At 40.6% G+C, this 24,814-nt stretch overlaps 2 protein-coding genes across 9 annotated transcripts in view; one reads left to right on the plus strand and one right to left on the minus strand.

The window, feature by feature from the left end:
- The window catches only part of MED12L (mediator complex subunit 12L), a 330,953-nt gene that overhangs the window by 181,981 nt on the left and 124,158 nt on the right, over positions 1-24,814 (minus strand). The window lies entirely within an intron of this gene.
- The window catches only part of P2RY14 (purinergic receptor P2Y14), a 59,595-nt gene that overhangs the window by 30,378 nt on the left and 4,403 nt on the right, over positions 1-24,814 (plus strand). Inside the window, exons 1-2 of one of the 5 annotated variants that reach the window (XM_079921182.1) lie at positions 4,342-5,156; positions 22,159-22,263. The gene's annotated coding sequence lies outside the window, so the exon portion shown is untranslated. Of the gene's footprint in view, positions 1-4,341; positions 5,157-19,272; positions 20,272-20,438; positions 22,264-24,814 lie in introns of those variants that run through there. The other 4 variants (XM_079921185.1, XM_079921184.1, XM_079921183.1 and 1 more) reach the window with 4 other exon arrangements.

The raw sequence follows: 24,814 nt of genomic DNA on the forward strand, positions 1-24,814 counted from the left end.
CTGAATGGATACAAAAACAACACCCATATATATGCTGTCTACAAGAGACTCACTTCAGACATAGGGACACATACAAACTAAAGGTGAGGGGATGGAAAAAGATACTCCATGCTAATGGAAAGCAAAAGAAAGCTGGAGTAGCAATTCACGTATCAGAAAAAACGGACTTTAAAACAAAGACTATTACAAGACACAAAGAAGGACACTACATAATGATCAAGGGATCGATCCAAGAAGAAGATATAACAATTGTAAATATTTATGCACCCAACAAAGGAGCACCTCAATACATAAGGCAAATACCAACAGCCATAAAAGGGGAAATCGACAGTAACACAGTCATACTAGGGGACTTTAACACCCCACTTTCACCAATGGACAGATCATCCAAAATGAAAATAAATAAGGAAACACAAGCTTTAAATGATACATTAAACAAGATGGACTTAATTGATATTTACAGGACATTCCATCCAAAAACAGCATAATACACTTTCTTCTCAAGTGCTCATGGAACATTCTCCAGGATAGATCATATCTTAGGTCACAAATCAAGCCTTGGTAAATTTAAGAAAATTGAAATTGTATCAAGTATCTTTTCCGACCACAATGCCATGAGACTAGATATCAATTACAGGAAAAGATCTGTAAAAAATACAAACACATGGAGGCTAAACAATACACTACTTAATAACGAAGTGATCACTGAAGAAATCAAAGAGGAAATTAAAAAATACCTAGAAACAAATGACAAGGGAGACACGATGACCCAAAACCTATGGGATGCAGCAAAAGCAGTTCCAAGAGGGAAGTTTATAGCAATACAAGCCCACCTTAAGAAACAGGAAACATCTCGAATAAACAACCTAACCTTGCACCTAAAGCAATTAGAGAAAGAAGAACAAAAAAACCCCAAAGTTAGCAGAAGGAAAGAAATCATAAAAATCAGATCAGAAATAAATGAAAAAGAAATGAAGGAAACGATAGCAAAAATCAATAAAACTAAAAGCTGGTTCTTTGAGAAGATAAACAAAATTGATAAACCATTAGCCAGACTTATCAAGAATAAAAGGGAGAAGACTCAAATCAATAGAATTAGAAATGAAAAAGAAGTAACAACTGACACTGCAGAAATACAAAAGATCATGAGAGATTACTACAAGTAACTCTATGCCAATAAAATGGACAACCTGGAAGAAATGGACAAATTCTTAGAAAGGCACAACCTGCCAAGACTGAATCAGGAAGAAATAGAAAATATGAACAGACCAAACACAAGCACTGAAATTGAAAGTGTGATTAAAAATCTTCCAACAAACAAAAGCCCAGGACCAGATGGCTTCACAGGCGAATTCTATCAAACAATTAGAGAAGAGCTAACACCTATCCTTCTCAAACTCTTCCAAAATATAGGAGAGAGAGGAACACTCCCAAATTCATTCTACAAGGCCACCATCACCTTGACACCAAAACGAGACAAGGATGTCACAAAGAAAGAAAACTACAGGCCAATATCAGTGATGAACATAGATGCAAAAATCCTCAACAAAATACTAGCAAACAGAATCCAACAGCACATTAAAAGGATCATACAATATCATCAAGTGGGGTTTATTCCAGGAATGCAAGGATTCTTCAATATACGCAAATCAATCAATGTGATACACCGTATTAACAAATTTAAGGAGAAAAACCATATGGTCATCTCAAAAGATGCAGAGAAAGCTTTCAACAAAATTCAACACCCATTTTTGATAAAAACCCTCCAGAAAGTAGGCATACAGGGAATTTACCTCCACATAATAAAGGCCATATATGACAAACCCACAGCCAAAATTGTTCTCAAAGGTGAGAAATTGAAACCATTTCCACTAAGATAAGGAACAAGACAAGGTTGCCCACTCTCACCACTATTATTCAACATAGTTTTGGAAGTTTTAGCCACAGCAATCAGAGAAGAAAAAGAAATAAAAGGAATCCAAATCGGAAAAGAAGAAGTAAAGCTGTCACTCTTTGCAGACGACATGATACTATACATAGAGAATCCTAAAGATGCTACCAGAAAACTACTAGAGCTAATCAATGAATTTGGTAAAGTAGCAGGATACAAAATTAATGCACAGAAATCTCCTGCATTCCTATACACTAATGATGAAAAATCTGAAAGAGAAATTAAGGAAACACTCCCATTTACCACTGCAAGAAAAAGAATAAAATACTTAGGAATAAACCTACCTAAGGAGACAAAAAGACCTCTATGCAGAAAATTAAAAGACACTGATGAAAGAAATTAGAGATGATACAAACAGATGGAGAGATATACCATGTGTTGGATTGGAAGAATCAACATTGTGAAAATGACTCTACTACCCAAAGCAATCTACAGATTCAATGCAATCAAACTACCACTGGCATTTTTCACAGAACTAGAACAAAAAATTTCACAATTTGTATGGAAACACAAAAGACCCCGAATAGCCAAAGCAATCTTGAGAACAAAAAACGGAGCTGGAGGAATCAGGCTCCCTGACTTCAGACTACACTACAAATCTACAGTAATCAACACAGTATGGTACTGGCACAAAAACAGAAATATAGATCAGTGGAACAGGATAGAAAGCCCAGAGATAAACCCATGCACATATGGTCACCTTATCTTTGATAAAGGAGGCAAGAATATACAGTGGAGAAAAGACAAGCCTCTTCAGTAAGTGGTGCTGGGAAAACTGTATAGCTGCATGTAAAAGAATGAAATTAGAACACTCCCTAACACCATACACAAAAACAAACTCAAAATGGATTAAAGACCTAAATGTAAGGCCAGACACTATCAAACTGTTAGAGGAAAACGTAGGCAGAACACTCTATGACATAAATCACAGCAAGATCCTTTTTGACCCACCTCCTACAGAAATGGAAATAAAAACAAAAATAAACAAATGGGACCTAATGAAACTTCAAAGCTTTTGCACAGCAAAGGAAGCCATAAACAATACGAAAAGACAACCCTCAGAATGGGAGAAAATATTTGCAAATGAAGCAACTGACAAAGGATTAATCTCCAAAGTTTACAAGCAGCTCATGCAGCTCAATATCAAAAAAACAAACAACCCAATCCAAAAATGGGCAGAAGACCTCAATAGACATTTCTCCAAAGAAGATATACAGATTGCCAACAAACACATGAAAGAATGCTCAACATCACTAATCATTAGAGAAATGCAAATCAAAACTACAATGAGATATTATCTCACACTGGTCAGAATGGCCATCATCAAAAATCTACAAACAATAAATTCTGGAGAGGGTGTGGAGAAAAGGGAACCCTCTTGAACTGATGGTGGGAATGTAAGTTGATACAGCCACTCTGGAGAACAGTATGGAGGTTCCTTAAAAAACTAAAAATAGAACTACCATACGACCCAGCAACCCCACTACTGGGCGTACACCCTGAGGAAACTATAATTCAAAAAGAGTCATGTACCACGATGTTCACTGCAGCTCTATTTACAATAGCCAGGACATGGAAGCAACCTAAGTGTCCATTACAGATGAATGGCTAAAGCAGATGTGGCACACATATACAATGGAATATTACTCAGCCATAAAAGGAAACGAAATTGAGTCATTTGTAGTGAGGTGGCTGGACCTAGAATCTGTCATACTGAGTGAAGTTGGAAAGAGAAAAACAAATACCTTATGCTAACTCATATATATGGAATCTAAAAATAGAAAAAAAAAATTGTCAGAAGAACCTAAGGGCAAGATGGGAATAAAGACGCAGACCTACTAGAGAATGGACTTGAGGATACGGGGAAGGGGAAGGGTAAGCTGGGACAAAGTGAGAGAGTGGCATGGACATATATACACTACCAAACGTAAAATGGATCGCTAGTGGGAAGCAGCCGCATAGCACAGGGAGATCAGCTCGGTGCTTTGTGACCGCCTGGAGGGGTGGGATAGGGAGGGTGGGAGGGAGGGATACGCAAGAGGGAAGAGATATGGGAACATATGTATACGTATAACTGATTCACTTTGTTATAAAGCAGAAACTAACACACCATTGTAAAGCAATTATACTCCAATGAAAAAAAATTATCCAAACATGCCCCCCAAAATAAATAAATAAATAAAGTAGACAGAGTATGGGAGACTTGGGCTCTTCCTCCAAGAGATGCATTGTGACTGCATTAATCCAGAGAACTATGTAAGAAAAGTAAAGGATCCCAGCAACAATTTGTTAAATAAGCAAACAATCCAGAAATTAGGGTCAAACAGGGCGCTCCAAAACCAAATTTAAGAGGAGAGGGAAACCTGAAGAAAGATTAGGAGACCCAACAGCACGAAATCCAGGTTGGGAATATGTGAGGATAACACCTGGAGTAGGCCGGGCACCAGCAGGCATCACGTGTCTGTCCTCCCCCCACACCCAGAACAGGGTGAGGCTAGAGAGGAAAATCACCCAAGTCCAAATGAGAGAGCTTTGGGGTCCTTTGAATCTCTCATCTCATTTGATAATGATCTTGCCCTCTGCTGGTCAAGACACTCCGGTGAACATGTTACTTACACAGCCTCCCCACTCCTTCCCCTGAAAGTGAGAAATGTTCTGGTCTGGTTGACTCTCAACTATTTTTTCTGGTTTTCCAACGGTTTTCAAGGAGTTGGTGAAGCCGTGTGAATTACAACTTGAAAATACTTCCCAATAAATACAGGAGCTATTCTTACAACAGTGTCACAGGCAGAGGTCATGGCCAGGCATGGGAAAGATCCAGCCTCCTGCTGGCTGGAGCTCTCGCTTACCGGGTCGCTCTCTCCTCTCTCTTGGTACCCAGTTTCATACCAGCTACTATTTGGTCAAGGCTGGATCATTTGTCACCCTAAGCACAAATCAGATTCAATTCACAGAAGCACAGAGTACAGCTGGGCTCCAAAGAGGACTGGACATCTGTGGTACTTGACATTCAAGCCTTTGGCGAGATGTCAACATTTCATAGAGCACTTTAAATGTTTTGGTTTGAGAGCTAATGCAGCATTTCCCACTGGTCAACACCAGCAGTCTAGGCAGAAAGCAAAGTAGATTTCCCTCAACATCAGATGTTACGCTCAGTTGCTGATCCAGTCTTGCCTTCAGAGACCATAAGAGACTGGATAAATTGGTAAGTAAGAAAAGCCCATCCAATGCAGGGTTTATTTAAAGATTTAAATATTTGTGATTCCACTGTAAAACGGCTTGTTGTGCTCGTAGTGTCCTAAATTCTTTTTCTGAATGAACAGAGTGACAGATTTGCAGGTGAGATGTGACTTTTCCAGGTTCAAAGACTAAACTAAGTCCAATTACCTTTTCTCTGTAAATGTTCTTTTTAATTTCATGAAGCACAATTTTCTTTCATGAGTTCATGCATAGGCTTTCGGAAATTCCTATTTTAAACAATTTGTAATCGTACTGCTTGTAGAATATAAGACAGTGTTGTGTGTATGTGGATAGTGAGTTAAAATCAGTTTGGGATATGGTAAAGGGCATAAATACAGCTGGGTTATGATGTAATCCTCAGAGCTGAGGGAGTCCAATTAAGAACTAAAATGCTGGAGGGAAAAACAGAAGGTTTGGTTTAACGGCACAAAAGGACACAACCTCACTAAAAACTGAAACCAAAGTGAAACACTTCATGAGAGGAAGCATTTTAAATCTTCTCTGAAATGGTAAATGCCTGGGCTACCGGTGTGGATTTAACGGTGAGTCACAATTGATTTTCAAAGGAAAAAACAGGAATTAAATAAGCCTTATAGGTGCTGTTCTAGCTTTTATTAATGTCTTATAAGTTTTGATTTTCATGTTCTTGATTCTTAACTTCTGATTTCTTCCTCTGAGATTTCATGTAACACTTAAATGTCAATCATTGGTAGCATTTTTAGTTTAATTTGTGGATGGCAGGGACAAGGGAGGTAACCTGTGGAACTTCTATTGCTTGTTTTTCTAGAAATTTGAGTAGTAAATTCCATAGAACCTAAACTAATAGATAATTTTAAAACCTAATTTGTGCTAAACTAATAGATAATTGTAAAACTTAATTTGTGCTTAGAATCCATTCCAGTTTATTTCCCAGCCAAAAAGAAAATCTTTCTTTAAAGAGCCCCATTTACTGGAGAAATTGTAAGAATTTACAACTGAAAGCAACTGAAAGCAGGCGGAGGTTTAGAGCATAATTGACCAACGACAAACAGCTCCCTCCCTCTGCCAACGAAAATTTTAAAAATCACTAAATTTAGTATTTGTTATAAGTTGTGACGTCCTTCTTAATAAATTACTCTCTAAATGGAGAAACAGCAACCTCTTAAGTCTTCTCTCATTCATTTTTATACCTACCACCTCCCTGCCAGTTCTCCCCGCTTAAAGAAAGCATTCACAGGAGAAAATCTATCTATTTATACACAGTGTAGACATTTAGACATATAGGTAGATCTCACACTTAACATAATTAAAATGAAGAGACTGGCATTTGCAACTAACTCCTGTTTCCTCCATTCAGTCCAACTCTCGGTATCAGACCCACCCATTCTGGGGAAGATGCTTCACGGCCTTCAGTGCTTCTTCAACACAAAACGTTTCACTGGCTACTAGGGATTCACACGTGCCATCAGATAGCGTGAGAAAGAAAAATCCAGAGTAAAACTTTGGTTTGTAAAACATAACCAAGATCTAAGCCTTCTTTACTTTTTGCCCTGTGCCCTCTGGTACAATAGATTTTATTTTGACTGTTCATGTGTAATTTTACTAAAAACTATTTAAAATGTATCAGCATTAACCTAACCGTATGAAATGGACATTTTCTGCAGATAAAAAATAGTCAAATATCAGCAATTTTATGACTCATCCTAATAAAAAGGAAAACAGTCTTAAAAGGTAGCCCCAGAAGTCGAAGGGCAAGGGAAACATCAATAATAATAATTTACATAATTTTTATATGCTAGTGAGACCTACCTAGTACGTCTAATTATCCCCATAGGTACTCCTCTGCTTTTAAAGGCTTTGCACAGATTCTGTTATCAAAACTGGGTGTTTCCAGCAGCCAAATTACACTGGGAAAGAACTTCTATCATTTCCTTTGTTTTACTGATTAGGAAACTGGGGTCCAGAGAGGTTCAGTGACGCAAATAGGATAACACAGCTAATAAAGACCAAGGATTGAATTTAAAGGAAAAAGTCATCTGGCCTCAAATCCAATGCCCTTTCACCTACCCCATCTGTCTCTGACCTAAGGAGATAAATGTGTCCAATAAAAATTATGACTTATACACAAATAAAAGCTGAAGATGCAAGAGTGTGCAGGACTGCTCTGCCCCTTAACTAGGCACTCACACAATAATGGCAGTAATCACACTGTATGAAACAGTCAATATTATCGGGACGCAAGTTTTTAGAGAGGCAATTTTACCTCGTCGAAAAAGCAGGCACTTTGCAGACAAGCAGCTGAATTTGAATCTACCGTGAGCTTGAGCTACCTTTTGTTTTGTTTTTTAGCTCCTTTGCCTCTTTGATCTACCTCTGTTCCATCTGTCACCCCAAAGAGCTACTAAGATATTAACTGGGCTTCCCTGGTGGCGCAGTGGTTGAGAGTCCGCCTGCCGATGCAGGGGACATGGGTTCATGCCCCGGTCTGGGAAGATCCCACATGCCGCGGAGCGGCTGGGCCCTTAAGCCATGGCCGCTGAGCCTGCGCGTCCGGAGCCTGTGCTCCGCAACGGGAGAGGCCCGCGTACCGCAAAAAAAAAAAAAAAAAAAAAAGATATTAACTGAGACATGCTAATACCCGGCACCTTAAGAGTTACTCAGTAAAAATGGAATTCCTCACTCTTCCTTGCCAGTAACTTATTAAGTTAGAGGTAGTACCGGCAAGAGTAAAATCCCATAGGAAGTTTCTTGAGTTGATTCTGACACACATGGAGCCAAAGAACTCACAAAATAAGGGGAAATGAATACTTCTCCCAATTTACCTCCTGTCATTCCAACAGAAAACCGGGCACCATGTCAGTACCCAAGTAGTGAGTACCTGTCAACATGTCTACTGAGTGCCAACTAACTAACCATCAGTGACCACTGTAAACAAAGAGGCCGGTCCCTCCAGGCCAGAACAGTAGGCCTGACAACTAGGAAGCGTGGAGATCTGGGTCAGGGCCCGTGAGCCCCACAGGTCGTGGTCCCATACAGAAAGGGGTGGGAGGAAGACATGAGAGGTATTATTTGCTTAATTCATATGTTTGGTGGATGGATGGATAACCAAATAGACAACCTTACCAAAAACTTAAAAAAAAATAAAGATATCTGATGTGTAGGAGTTACAATGAGAGATGGAAGTTATACACATTTTTCATTTCATCACTCTTCATAAAGGTCTGGTGTCTTTTTTTTTTTTTTTTTGGTATTTACAGACAGGCCACATATTGTACAGATTAAGAGCTGACATATTAAAATAAGCAAACTAACCCCCAAAAAACCTTATTAGAAAATAGAGCAAAATATATTTTAGCCAAGAATTGTCAAACTTCCGGTCTCATGATCCCTTGAACACTACTGAGAAGCCCAAAGAGCTTTCATGTTGTCATACCTAGCAATCTTTACTATATTAGAAATTTAAATTCTGAAATTCAAAAAATATTTAATTCGCTTTAAAAATAGCATCAAATGTTAACATGAATAATACACTTCTATGAAAAATAATTATATTTCCCTCCAAAAGTTTTAGTTAGAAAAGTGGCATTATCCTACTTTTTTTTTTTCCTTTTGCGGTACGCGGGCCTCTCACTGTTGTGGCCTCTCCCGTTGCGGAGTACAGGCTCCGGACGCACAGGCTCAGCGGCCATGGCTCACGGGCCCAGCCGCTCCGCGGCATGCGGGATCTTCCCTGACCGGGGCACGAACCCGTGTCCCCTTCATCGACAGGCGGACTCTCAACCACTGCGCCACCAGGGAAGCCCCGATCCTACATTTTTGCTTATCTCTTTAACATCTGGCCTAAGACAGTTAAATTCTCATATCCACTTCTGCATTGGATCAGTTTCAAAATGTACTTTTAGTTAAAGTAAACAGAAGAAAATCTAGTTTCACACAGATATGTAACAGGACAAGGAAGAAGTATTTTCATAGCCTTCTGGATTTTCTTCTTTGGTACCACACCAAAACTCAAAAAGTGGCAGTTTCTTAAAGGCTGTTTGCACAGTAGAAACTAAATTCATATCAATGAATATTTCTGTTATATTAAAATCCTTTAGCGTAACTTGGTCTTGGAATAAATCTTTTACCCCTGCTAGATTTTATATCATATAATCCTTGGTCATTTGAAGAGGTACCAAAATTCATCCAGAATGTTGACGTATAGATACTTTTCATTAGGTAGTGTCAAAAATAGTATTGATAGTGGCACTGATTTCATTGTAAGTACTGGAAAGTAATGCTATTTGTCTTCCTTGACTTGAAGGCTCAGTGCATTCAATTTTGAGAAAATGTCTGCCAAATACTCAAGTATGAACTGCCATAGTTTACGTGCATTCCACGAAGAAAGCATCTAATTCAGCTCGCAACTTACTCAAGTGTTGTTCCTCTAGACAACCATCATATACAGAAGTGCTTTGTGAGCCATTCCTATAATGTCACGTGAAATATTTAAGACACACACTTTAATCAAATGGACAATATGTATTACTTCAACACAGTCACTGTAAAGTTAACTTAGTTTTTTATTTTTTGTGTTGTTTTTTTGTTTGTTTACTAAGATTGCATGGATGTAAGGTAGGCAATGACTACAGGACAGACAGTTGGGTACATGGCCTTCATTTGTGCTGAAGTACCAGCAGGTTTGTTTTACACATTGTGGCTTCTGCACCAATACTACAGATGTCAGCACAGTGAGTGAAAAAGGCAAACAACATGTTAGTATTCTTCTGAAAATGGGCTGACCTCATGGTCCCCCTGAAAGAGTGTCAAGGACTCCATGGTTCCACAGACCATATTGTAAGAACCGTTATCTTAAAAGTGGTCCTGGGGCTTCCCTGGTGGCGCAGTGGTTGAGAGTCCGCCTGCCGACGCAGGGGACGCGGGTTCGTGCCCCGGTTCGGGAAGATCCCACATGCCGCAGAGCGGCTGGGCCCGTGAGCCATGGCCGCCGAGCCTGCACGTCCAGAGCCTGTGCTCCGCAACGGGAGAGGCCACAGCAGTGAGAGGCCCGCGTACCGCAAAAAAAAAAAAAAAAAAAGTGGTCCTGAAGAACCTAGGGGCAGGACAGGAATAAAGACACAGATGTAGAGAACGGACTTGAGGACACAGGGAAGGGGAAGGGTAAGCTGGGATGAAGCGACAGAGTGGCATGGACATATATACACTACCAAATTTAAATGGATAGCTAGTGGGAAGCAGCCGCATAGCACAAGGAGATCAGCTTGGTGCTTTGTGACCACCTAGAGGGGTGGGATAGGGAGGGTGTGAGGGAGACGCAAGAGGGAGGGCATATGGGGATATATGTATATGTATAGCTGATTCACTTTGTTATACAGCAGAAACTAACACAATAATGTAAGGGAATTATACTCCAATAAAGATGTTAAAAAATAAAAAAGAAAGGCAAAGTTGGAGCCACTACCTGAATGCTGTTTCTAGCACGGGCAGGATGCAGGTCTGTTGAGCAAAATTTGCATTTAGCTATTTTATAGTTCTGTTATATTTAAAGCCAAACCCTGTTACAGGGTCCTTTCTTCAGTGTCTCCAATATAACCAGAAGCCACCTCAGTTGAGACTTTGACATAGGAAAATTTTCTTTTGATACAAAAAAGCACTGATTCGGGGGGGAAAAATTGATAATTTGAATATACTAAAATTAATAACTTGTTTATCAAAATATACTTTTAAAGGAAAATGGACAAGTTACAATCTGGGAGATGCTATTCACCATACATATACCCAACAAAGCAGGTATCAACAATATTTGAAGGATTTCTACAAATCAATAATAGTACAAACAACCCAAAAGAACAATGAGCAATAGATATGACTAGACATTTATTTCATGGAAATAACCAATTAGCATATGAAGAGATGCCCATATCACTGTGATCATGGAAATGTAAATCAGGACCACAATGTAGTAACATTTCATAAGCAAAAAATTTTATATCCGAGAATAGGAAACGTTGAAGAAGATGTGTACCCACAGAGGATTTGCAACCACTCTGGAAAATAGTTTGGCATTATTTCCTATAGTTTAACATTCATATACCTATGATCCAGCAACTTAAATCCTCTATTTATACACACAAGACACTCTTTCACATGTTCATCAAGAGACGTCAAGGATATGTACCTTGGCATGGTTCAGAAGGGCAAAAACCTGGAAACATCCCAAACATAGGAAACTGAATGAATGAACCATGGCATGGTCAGACGATGGAATGTTTACAGTCACCAAAACACATGAATTACGGCAACAATGCTCACCAGCACGGACAACATGTGGTATCTAAATCTAGATGATCGAAATCACTAAATGATTACATATGTTTCTTCTAAAATCACAATTTCATACACACATAGACATACAACAACACACTTTTAGGAATACATACAGATGTAACAAAACAACCTAAAACCGCGAGAGAATGAAAAAAATGGGGTTCAGGGTGCATGGTGGCCAGAGAGACGGCATGTGGGAAGAAAGAGAATTCAGTTACATGCAGCTCGTAATTGTCAAAGTCTTGGCTTTTGTTTTGGTTATTGAGTTTGAGGGAGATTATTAACGTAATTAAGAATAACAAAATAGGGGCCTCCCTGGTGGCACAGTGGTTGGGGGTCCGCCTGCCGATGCAGGGGACACGGGTTCGTGCCCCTGTCTGGGAGGATCCCACATGCCGCGGAGCGGCTGGGCCCGTGAGCCATGGCCGCTGAGCCTGCGCGTCAGGAGCCTGTGCTCCGCAGCGGGAGGGCCCACAGCAGTGAGAGGCCCGCGTACCGCAAAAAAAAAAAAAAAAAAAAAAGAATAACAAAATAAAAATTTTAGAGTCAACCTTGCATGAACCTTGCGTGCTAAGAATACGCCATATGGTTATATAAGACTATGGTGAATCCAACTTTATGCACCAACAAATTTAAAAGATATCTATACATTTTAACCTATTACGCACATAGAAACTGTGAAACTCTGAGGTCCTGAACAGACTCATCATTTGACAGTTAAGCAAATCAAATCCTTAATTTGACCAAAGCTGTACAGATAGATTCATTCATAAATTCAGTAAATATCTATTGAACATCTACTATATGCCAGCCACTAATTTAACAGTGAACAAGAGAAATAAGTTCTGTTCTCATGAAGGTTACCTTCACGGCGTAGTAGGAATGGGGGGGGCGGGGTGGAGGGATGATGGAGGAAATAAATTGAAAAATAAACACTACTTTAAATAACGAAGACCACTCCGAAGAAAACAAAACATGGTGAGAGGGTGTAGAGCGCTGCCTACGCTCCTGGCTGTGTCAGGCATCGTAAACTGGGAAGGCCTCCCTGAGAAGGTGACGCTTGAACAGAGACCAATATGAGGCAGCCACAGTAAGATGCTAGAGACAGACAACGCCACAGACAGAGGCCAGGCCTCCGAGCACCTCTGCCCCAGTGAGGTTCACCTTTCTAGAAGTGGGTGTCAACATGACCGTGGTGACAGTGTGAAAGCAAATTCACCTGGGTATTCCTACTACTCCTACGCACTGCTTGACAAAACCTGGTTGTGGTCGTGTCTGTAGACCCTTGCCAAGAGCCCCCGCCAGTTTACAAAGGAACAGAAGCCTTTCACGATTTATCTGGGACAGAGAAAAAGAATGTACCTGCTCAGAGCTTTGTCCAGCGCTGGATGGCAGGCAAGGAAGAGCTCAAGGGGGTAGCTAGGCAGTTAAGTTTTGCTTTTCTTTTCAATTTTTGTTTCACTGGGCCAAAAAACTAAGCAGCACAATAATGTTTCGTGACACGTACTGGCTTACTTGCCAAAGGGAACAAATATCTGCTACTTTGCCTTCTCTACACCCCTACCCCATACACACAAACATACCTGCACTTCCCCCACAGGCTGACCAAGTCAGGGACATTCGAGAGACAGAAGAAAGCTTGCTGGCGCTTTTGCTGCTGCGGGCTGGGCGGATTCATATTATAGGCAAAAAAGCCACACAGCTGATGAGAGGCCTCTGTTGTCCACCAGGAGAGCGACTGTGGCCCCTGGATAAGGAACGTGGGATAGTAATAATCCAAGTTATGCTGACATTATATCTGCCAGGCCTCTCCTAGCCACCTACTAGGGGGAGGCATGTAACCAAGGTAAGAACATACGGGTAAGATGCTACAGCCACTGGGGGCTTGAAAAGAGGTGGGTTTCAATTGTAGGTGCTCTGGTTACCATCTCAGAACTTGTTCACGCCACTAAGCTCCCTTACACAGCTTTCTTCTTAGGTAAAATAACAATGTTTTAGGTCATTCATGAGAAATTCATGCAACTTCTACTATGAACTATTTGCTGAGCTAGATGAAAATACAAAGCTCTCTCTCCATGCAGTAGAACAGACAAGCTAATAAAAATATGACTTGTCAACAGGAAACAATATTCCCTCGTAGTTAAGGCTTTAGAATGACACTGACCTGGACCCACGTCTCAGTTCTACAATACACTAGTTCTTTCACCTTGGGCAAGTTACTCAAGCTGTCTAGATTTCAGTTTCCTTCACTATAATATGAGATTACTTCTGTCTTATGAGGTCTACTGGAGGATTTAAAAGTGCATAGCTGTAGTTCGTTCATTTTCAGTGCCGCACAAAAGTTCACTAAATTTTTTTAACCCTTTTTCCTGTTAATAATCAGTTGAGCTATTTCTACGTTTTTGCCATTACAGTGTTTCTATGAGCATCCTTGTACGTGGATATTCTCATACATACTTGGTATGCTTCTGGAAGAGAGACTTCTAGGGCATATACTTAGGAATTAAAATGCTCAGCTATAGGGTGAATGAACCTTCATCTTTTCCAACTATTTCCAATTCCTTTTCCAAACTTTCCAATTCCTTTAGAAACATAATACTGAGCTGGAGATAAAAACAAAAAAAAAAGTCCTGGAACACTACATACACCATCAACCACGAACAATTTTTATAATGGAATCTATGTTCATATAGATTTAAAACCATTTATGTTTAAAGGCAGGAAATAAGAAATACAAAATTCAGGTCAGGATTCCCTCTCAGTGGAGGAAGGTACAGCCCAGGGAGGAGGGAGGAGGGAGGAGGGAGAAGCTGGAGCACTGGTGAGGCTCCGGCTCTCAAGTCAGCACTGTGGTCTTTTTGTTGTGCTTTAGTTTCTTTGCATAAATTCTTTTCAAAGTATCAAGTAGTCCATTAAAAAGCAAAGGTATTTTTAAGAGCAATTACCACTGCCTGTGTCTGGTACCAGGGAAAGTTCCCCACGGATGGCAGTTACTGCTGTACAATGTGATGAGAGTGAAAGAGATGACAAGACAACAGCGGGAGCTCTGGAGGTACCGCAGCCAGGCTCCGCAGCGTCCGGGGCTGTGGGAGACGCAGAACCGCAGGAAACGGAGGTGCCCAGTGCGGATGGGAGAGGAGGCTGCTCAGAGGCCAGAACCACCAGACTCTGGGCCCTAAAAGGGCAGGATTCCCAACACCAAGAACACTATCTTGATAACAGGAGCCAAAGGCATAAGTGATAGATGAAAGGAAAAGTGTGTCTTATAGATGACAGTTTTAAGCAATGTTCTTAACAAAGATGATTTTGGCTTAGAAGAATGGGGAGAATGAGAAAAGAAGATGGCCAGGAACAGAGTAAGAAACACCAATTTAAGGACAGGCAGAGAAACTCCCAGAGGTGAATGAGAAGCAAAGGTAAGGAGGGTAGCAGAGAAGTCTGAGGAACTGTTATGCATTTGCTATGTGTCAGGCACTGAGCCAGGGACCCTTCCCTCAAAACTAATACACACACATACGATACATACATATACGTATGCATATATATACACCTGTATACATATATAGTTACATATACCAGCAGAAAAGTACATGTATACACACATATATACACACATTTCTTTTACTAAATTTTCTACTACATTTCTTTTACTAAACCATTTTGAGTATAAGTTGCACAAAATCATGTCCCTTCCCTCCTAAATACTTCAATATGCATCTCTGAAGATTAAGAATATTCTCCTAGTTAACCATGCCATTACCATACCTAGAAAAATTAAGACAATTCAATAACATCATCTAATATACAGTCTGCATTCAGATTCACACAAGTGCCCTAAAATAATTTCTATAGTGCTACCCTCTACCGCCCCCAGCCACCAATCAGTTCACACAGCACATTATTCCTCTTTGGCCTCTTTTGATCTAGAACTGCTCCCGCCCACCCCATCATGTTTGTTTCCTTTTCATGATACTGATTTATTTACAGAGTCTGGGCTGTTGTTTTATAGAATGATCCATGTTCTGAATTTGTCCAGTTGTTTATCCACGATTAGCTTTTTGACAAGGTAGGTTGTGTACATCTAACTGAGTCATATTGAGAGGCAAAATACCGAATTATCCCATTTTTGGTAAGTTCAATCATTCAGTGACTGCCAGATGAAAAGGTACCATTTTTTTCTTTGTTATTCTAAATGATCTGTGAGTGATGCTTTTAGATTGGAACATCCTGTTCTCCTACAACCTTTCGCCAAGAGACTTTTCACAAACACTGAGGACTGCTGCCTGAATCAATTATTACACTGAGGTTGAAAACTGTTGACTTTCTAATTCTATCATTCCTTCTACCTTTTCTAGCTGACATTCTTCTACAAAGAAGAGCTTGTCCCTGTCTTCATCCTCCCTTTTTCATCTGTATTTTTAATATCACTATCAACTCTTGAATGTGGTTTGTTTTTAAAAGTATTTTCATCTATTACTGTCCTTCTTATTGATATCCAAACTGTTGAATTTAGAAGTACCACCAAGTCAGCTCCCATGTCCTTTTTTTTTTTCTCCCCCCCCCCACCCTTAACACTTCCTCATTGGTCTGAGCACTTCCTTGCTTTTTGCCTGCAAGGTATCAACTCACCTTTCCCTGTGCCTGATTTGAAATCAGTCACTTCCCCAAGGAGCCTTGGTCCCTGTTAGTGGGTGGTGATACTTAGAGACAAGATAATCTCATTGATAATGGAGATTGCTACGTTTCCACCTACAGAGGATTTTTTACTTTTGTTATTTAAAGTTGGAAATGGCTTGAGCAAGTTTATAGCTATTAGGGTTATCAGGACTTCAAGACCTACAAATTTTATTGAGAACTTGTGGAGGTTTATACCTTGAAGGAAAGTAGCCTCTAGACTGAGAGAGAGCCTGAAAATACAAAAGAGGAAGGCAACAATGTATAAAGAAAGATTAGAAAGGAAGTCAGTGTAGGCTGCAATTAAAAAAAAAAAAAAAAAAAACCCCACCATGGAGTAAAATAAAGCTGGTCCTGGTCCATGCAGGTCATGAGCATGAAATTCAATTCATGGCACAGACAGGAAGGAGCACTTCTTATCATCAGATTCCGTCCATTCGGACACCACCTCTGAGGCAACAATGAAATGGCATCTAATAGCTCCCATAGGGCATGGCAAGGTGTAAGATAGCATCCTCAAAACACATATGAGCAACTCATATTGAAATCCATATGAAAAGTGAAACAGTCACAGATGTATTGATCTAAAGAGGACACTTACATTCAACAATGGATCCCATTGGGATGGGCCTCGGACTCATAAAAAGCAAAGGTCTTTCTTTCCATGTGTACTCTGAGCACCATCTATAAGCTGCATAAAAATGCATCCTTCACATTTAAGTCCTACTCATTTTGAAATGAAGGTAGTTGCTTCATTGTCATATGCTGTGTTTAATAAAATACAAATTCATTTAAAGCATTTCCCAATTCATAGGTTAGTGTAACAATATATTTTATTGCATCAAAGGTTACTGATTCCTCCAACAGGTAGGAAGTACATAAATTTTAGGCTTTGAAGTGTATGAGAATCACTTCTCTGTAGTGTTTCCACTCCCATCTAAAGTTCTGGATATGTCTATTCTTTTCCTTTGGGATATGCAAGCCTCAATCTTGAACAAACATATACCTGGTTGATATTTAAGCTAAGTCAAGTTGTTGGTTCCTCACAAACGAAAATCTGTTCCCCAGCCCCCTAGCAAAGGGATATGCGTTAAGGCCCATATAAAAGCCCCAAGATCTGAGGAACTGAGTACTGCATGCCTGATTGAGAAACGCAAACACCATCTCAGTAAAGCAAAAAGAGGTCAGAGGTTCATTTCCTTGCCTCACCCCAGGGAATAGCACCACATATTCCAAAACAACGCTGCAGAAGAACAGGCTGGAAAAAATTAAGTCAGGAATCCTAACAGCTCAATCTAAGTCCAGATAGAGAAAGGAATTAGTTCCCCAAACTCTGAAGACAGGAGTTTCACAGCTTTACATCACTCACATCAAAAATGCAGGCCCGTGTGGACTGCCAAGTAAGTGCATGAAACGCTCTGGACTTCACTCATACTCCCTGCTGCTGAGTGCCGCTTCCTATGATGAGAACCCAGGGACCATAAGAAGAACGGCCTTCCCCCAGCTTCCCCGAGGCAAGCACTGCTGGGCCAGACTCCCGAGGAGGTTCAGAGCACACTGCAGCCCTGCGTTTCAGTGCAGAAGAACATCAACCTCAAATAAACGTGGGGAAGTAGGGCACACCGTGGGAGCCTGACCCAGGGGAATTCCTGGCCGGCTGAGAGTCCCAGGGACCTCCGATTCGTCTATTGTCAGCTGAGTCACTCCCTGAACCCCCAATGTTTCCTCTGAGTCATACACTGCCAGGCACCAGGTATTTGATTCTTATAAGAATAGAAACCCTATGAGGTAGCAACTACTACCCTCTCACTTTAGAGATGTAAAGACAGAAACATGGAGGCACTCTGTAACTATTCCAATATCACAGCTACTAAGAAATTGAGCCATATTTCTAACCAAGGTCCACTACATCCAACATGCATGCTTTTAACCATTATACTGCACTGTCTGCCCATTATTCCAACAGAGCTGTAAAGAAAGCCCACTTCACATTCCAAGACCTAAGCATGTGAATTACTTAATCGCTGCTGAGTTACTCAACATACAGTTCAGGTTTAGCACCAATGAGAGAGCTGACAAAATTCTATTCCTGTATCAAAATGACACCAAATACAACTACCATTAAGGGGCTATTTCAGTAGTTCTCAACTTGGGAACATCTTAAGAAATGTCTGGAGACATGTTTCCTTGTCTTAAGTCATGGGTGCTGCTGGCACCTAGTGGATAGGGCCAGGGATGCAGCTAAACATCTTACGATGCACCAGACCACTCACCCACAAAGAACTGGAACTCAAAAACATGTCAGTAGTGCCAAGGGTGAGAAACCCTGGGCTATACCAAAGACTGTAGGTGGAAAATTCCTCAAAACCTATCCTGACGATCCAGATGCAGCTCCTGGTACGGAGGCTAGGATGGGTGGCCACTTCCATGGCCCCAGAAGTTTGGCATCTGTGCCACACCTCGCCCTCTCCCCCAGCTCCCGTGATCTGCTTGCATCACCACAAGATGTGAAGACTGACCCGGGATCGAGGAGGCGCCAGTCTTGCACTTTGCTAAGAGTTCTGCTAAAAGTATTTTAAGGGAAGTGGTTGGAATTAAAAGTAAAAAACTAGGTTTGGGCATTATTATCAGCTTACCATCACACTAACTCACCATCCGTTATGGAGTTTCTGTATGCAGTGGTACCCAGAGACTAACTGGAGAAACTGAAGGCATCCACACCTTGCAGACCTTTAACACCTAGATCAAAAAGGACATACTCACAAACTTACACGCACATGTCCACCTTCCCTCAAAAACAATACTGGATAAGTGATTCCTAAAAACAATAGAAAAATGCTGAAGGGCCTGCAATACATGCACATACTCATGAACACAAACAAAACATGCTTGCCCCGAGTTCCCTCAGGAGTAGAGGAGACCTGGCTTGGAGATGAAGAGACATAAGTTTGAATACTGTCTGGCCACATATTAGCTGCCCAATTCGCCTTTGATGAGTTACTTAACCATTCTCAGCATCAGTTTCCTCATTTGCAAAATGGTGATAACAGTAACTGATTGGCAAGGCTCTATCATGTTACTCAAGAGCTTGGGCAATCCGTGTCCCCCCTGCTGTGCTGTCCTCTCATGTGTCTTGGTGCATGTTGCCCGATAGCTCTCTCTGCCCAACACTGCCTCCCTCCCCTCTGACCCCCTTCTATGAAATAAACTGGCATGCTTAAAGTGACTTCTCCTTGAACAGGTCTATGACCTAGAAGCAGAGGACTCTGTTGACCCACTCCTAAGGAGTCACAATGTTGGGGAAAAAGAGGCAGGACCTAGAGTGAGGATGCAAGAAATTCTAAAACATTCAACCGACCATAGAATAAGAAAGGCCAGAAGCCTGATGACAGACTTAAGAATTAATTAATACTATTCAATAGTATAAAATATTTTTAAAATATAAAGTATGTTATAAAGTATTGAATAACATAAAATGTTATAAAATATGACTACAAGACTGAATAAGTAGCCCATATATAAATTCTCCTTCTATTCAACCCTTATGACTGTTCTGGAAACCATCTAGGATATCACATATTGGCACCACAAAGAGGGAAAAAAAAAAGTCACACATTACAGCAAGGGAGATAAAAGCAGCAATGATAAGAAAATGGCTTTAGTAAGTTTAGAAATGTACACAATGATTACACACATCTATACCACTTTCTATTGTTAGAAGAATCATCTAGAAACAAATATTTATCCCATATGAAAAGATCTTGGGGCACCTCGGATCAAAGTTTTTGATGTTTGGACTGTAAGGACAGAGAAGGAATTGTCAGACTGTCGTTAGATAAGAACTGAACAAAGAACAGGAAGAAAAATGCTCATCATAGGTGGGTACTGATTAAAGAGTGATTTGAAAGCAATTCATTTTCCAAATACATTTTCTTTATTGAATATTTTTTTATAAATTATTTAATTATTTTTGGCTGTGTTGGGTCTTCATTGCTGCGCACCGGCTTTCCCTAGCTGTGGCGAGCCAGGGACTACTCTTCGTTGCGGTGCACAGGCTTCTCATTGCGGTGGCTTCCCTTGTTGCAGAGCACGGGCTCTAGGTACGCAGGCTTCAGTAGTTATGGCTCGCGGGCTCTAGAGCACAGGCTCAGTAGTTGCGGCGCGTGGGCTTAGTTGCTCCGCAGTATGTGGGATCTTCCCGGCCCAGGGCTCGAACCCGTGTCCCCTGCATTGGCAGGTGGATTCTTTAACCACTGTGCCACCAGGGAAGTCCCTCCATATACATTTTTGTTTTCTAATTATGAACTATTTCAAGTACACAAAAGTACAGAAACTAATGTTGGTTAACACCAATACACTTAATCGCCCCGTGTTAATTGATAGTAATATTTAGGCATCATTGTTTCAGAATTTAAGAGGTGAAATACTGCAAATACAACTTAAGTCCAACCACCCTATGGCATCCCTTGCCCCTCCTTCCTTCTCCGGGAGTAAGCAGTTTCCTGAAGTTAGAAGATATCATTCCTGACCAGAACATGCTCAGTACTGACCTGGATCAAATATAATATTCCACCACAGAAAACTAAATCTCTTTATGTTTTGTTTCTAAAGAGAACTTCATGACCTCTTAGGGCTATTCTAGGTAAATATGCTTATTTTTTACCACTGGTTCTCCATAAAATATCAATTTATATTTACAGACTAGAAGGATGAGATTATTATGATGAAATTTATAATGAGTAAATGCTAAGAAAAATCTTAGATTTCAGTCTCCTTTTAATGTAATTTTTTCCTACCTCAAGTCCCAACTACAGCAAAGAAAAATAAGGTTGATTTTTTACCCTCCTCACCAAATATTTATTAAAGTCCCCTACGTACAGTCTTTTAAAAAAAAAACAAAAAACAGGGCTTCCCTGGTGGCGCAGTGGTTGAGAGTCCGCCTGCTGATGCGGGGGACACGGGTTCGTGCCCCGGTCCGGGAGGGTCCCACATGCCGCGGAGCGGCTGCGCCCGTGGGCCATGGCCGCTGGGCCTGCGCGTCCGGAGCCATTGCTCCGCAATGGGAGAGGCCACAACAGTGAGAGGCCCACGTACCGCAAAAAAAAAAAAAAAAAACAAAAAACAAAAAACAAAAAAACTTGCTCTTCAAGGAGTACTCGTTGGGTTAGTAGCACCAACATTATACCCAGCTCCAGACCTATGGAATCTCGAGTCTTCATTTTAGCAGGAGCCCTGGGAAATATGTATGCGCATTAAAGTCTGAGAAGGGTTGCCTTAAAGAATTTAGAAAGGTGACAACCTAGACCGAGGCAGAACCAAATCCAACCACCATTCTGCCAAACCTATCCTCTTCCTATCATACAATATAGCTTTCAGATGTTATCTTGGCAAAGTCCATGCATAAGTAGACCAGTGGTTATCAACCAGGGGCAATCGGGCCTCCCAGAGGACATTTTGTTCACAACTTAGGGAGATGATACTATTGGCCCCTAATAGAAGCCAAGAATGCTGCTGAACATCCTACAATGCAGAGGACAGTCCTCATGACAAATAATTATCTAACCCAGAATGTCAGTGGTACAGAGGTTTAAAAAAAAAAACACCAGAAAACAAAAAAAGCCTGCCTATGATTTCCTAGCTAAAAGGGTCAATTGTTAACTTCAGTAATTTAAATGAGCTGATTTGAGCAACCAAACCCATAAAGCGTGTGGGGGGTGGGGAGAAAGAAACCAGTAACTAAAAACACTTCATATGCAATCCTCTCAAGTAAAGGGTTTACAGGGTTTACATCACATCAGTAATCGTCAACAGTGACAACCAAAACGAAGTTCAGTAAAGCAACAACAAAAACGCGTGCTGAAATATTGCACAATTATACAAGCTGTATTTAAAAGGCAAGTGCACAGCTACGACACATACTTCTTCAATGAAAACATTCTGGCGTTTATTTAACTTAATTAAATCTTCGTTTTTCTCCTACAATACAGGATCATTAGCGAAGAAGCACCTTGGCCACTTCAAGATGACAAGCGCCCACTAGGCTAAATTACTTCACTGAAAGGAAACCTCATATCAGACAAAAATTTTAAAACGTAAGTGAACAGATCCTTTACCGTTATCAAGAGCTTTGTTAATTTCATCAAAGTATTACGAAGGAATAACTTCCCTTCTTCAGAGAAAGTAGAATTACAGCACACGGAACAGTGGAAGGTGGTCCATTTTAAGAGAAAAATGGGTCACTGTGTGTAATTACACAGAGGATGAGTAATGAACTCAGCATGTTTTTACTAAGATGATTGTATTTCCGGAGCGAGCATCGCCTTGTCTGGTCCTGTATCAACTAAGTTCTGCCCAAAGAGAGAGCCCTGAGGTTATATGCAGTATTCTACAACCTGAAAATACGAATGCAGCCCAATCCTGAGACCTAACATTTCACTAGGAACAACAGCGCTATCTGGATTAAAATGAAACTTTGCCATTGATATTCTAGCTGTGCAAAAAAAAGATGAGAGAAAGCAATTCATAGGCTCTTATTACACGTTAACGGCTGTCTTTTGGTCTCATAGATCCACTCCACCATTACGTAACCAAAGATCCAAAGTGACGGTTCATATAGACTAAAACGTTTCAAGTCATTTCATTCTCCTTTACCTGGATTTGTGGAACAAGGAAGATTTCCACCTAAGAGAAGCTGAAGCCTTATAATATTTTTTTCTAATTGAAGTATAGCTGATTTACAATGTTGTGTTAATTACTGCTATACCGCAAAGTGATTCAGCTGTATATATATGTGTGTATATATATATATATATATACACACACACACACCACACATTCTTCTTTTATGTGTGTGTGTATATATATGTATATATATGTGTATATATATATTTCTTTCCCCCCCATTACGGTTTATCTTGAAATCCTTCTTAAATGAAGTCTCAAGAATTCAGGGAGCTGTGCTTATGTTACCTGAAGCCTCAAGGTTAACATAATGACCACTTTCACTATAGAAATTCAGAGGTAATCTCAGAAGTAACGTCCATGGGCAGGGCTGGCTACACTTCCACAAACTGGCTCCACAGAATGTCCCTTATTTCGGTTGATCATCCAGAGGTGCTTTTCCTCTTTCTTTCTCCCCCTTTGCCTGTCTCTTGTCTTTGATGGGCTGGGACAACCTGCTTAGAAATAGTAAATCAGCTGAGAGCCTGGGGCAGGGAATGGAGGGTTGCTGGGCCACATCAAGACATTCTTTCTTTCTGATTTATTTGGTTCTTTTTATTTTTATGTTACCGTATAAAATCAGCATCCGTATGTTACTATTTCCTCCATCTGTGAAATGATTTGAAGTTTTAGTAGGTGTCTATCGGGATGTTAAATCACCTCTATACTAAAGACAAGGAGAGGAGACTGGACAGGTGTTACAAGGTCAAAGGAATACATGTCTCTTTTATCAGCTTGTCCTATTTTTCATCTAACGTGTATTCCTGCCTTTTGGTCTCGATATATAATGGCCTCACTTGCCGCAGATACCTTAAGATAGCCCCTTTTCCACACATCTCTTGATCCATCACTGTAGAAAAGGCTGCCACACTCTGAGTCACCAGGACCAAATATGATAAATTATGTACCTGGAGGTCACAGTGCCCTGCCATCAACACTACTGCTCAAGAAAAACAGACTTAAGAGCGTATTACCACTAAAACTGTCTCGGATTTACCATTAGCTCATTACCTACGTAGAATGAGCCTTTAATTTGCCTCTGCTGTATCCATCCAGACAGCAGCACGAGCAGCAGTGATGCCCTGCTTCTTCCCCCAGTCAACACGTCTCAAACAGAGACTCTGATCTGCCGTTGCTTAAAAACAGCCCAAAATAGCAAGAAGACGTTTGGAGGGAAAGACCCAAGCAAGCCTTGAGTACTCATTTCATTTCAGAAGGCACTCTGGCTCTAGAAGTTTACCTGGGTCAGCTAGCCCCTTCCATCAACCTCAAAGTGAGGAAAGGAGGAGGCATGAGGTGCATGGCAAAGCATATATGCTCAGATTCTTGACCCTCTGAGGAACCAGAGAGCAGAGTTGTGGACCCATGGCATCAGGCTACATTCAGACATATTGCAGTGCGAAAGGACAAAAGTCACGAGATTCTGAGAAAATGTCTTTACACAGGTTTCTAGAAGGAAAGGAAAGAAATGGTGGCTCTCACTAAATCATTTCTGGGAAATTCTTCACTATTACTATACACAGTGGCTTCTATAATTTTTCTATAAAGAGAGAAATTTGGTACTCATTAAATCATTTCTGGAAATTCTTCACTATTTCAGTATTTAGTTGTATATTATATAGCTAATATTTGTCTCTACTTTAAAACGTACTCACATCTGCTTTTTAAAAATTTTATATTTTAAACTCCAGTGAATCCAACAATTACTGAATACATATCATAATCCCCGCACCACACTGACCGAAGGGCTTGTTTTCCCAGCACCGGGACCCCTGGGAGCGTTCTCTTGAGCTCTGTGAGACTGGCTCTTAGACTAAGCTGCACCTTACTATCAGGGGACAAGACCAATTATTTACTAAATATAGACTCTCTGCCACAGTGGACAGTTAAAAATAGAAAACATGGCCCCTTCACTTACCATCT

This window comes from Stenella coeruleoalba (genome assembly GCF_951394435.1).
Source record: "Stenella coeruleoalba genome assembly, chromosome: 5".
NCBI lineage: Eukaryota > Metazoa > Chordata > Mammalia > Artiodactyla > Delphinidae > Stenella > Stenella coeruleoalba.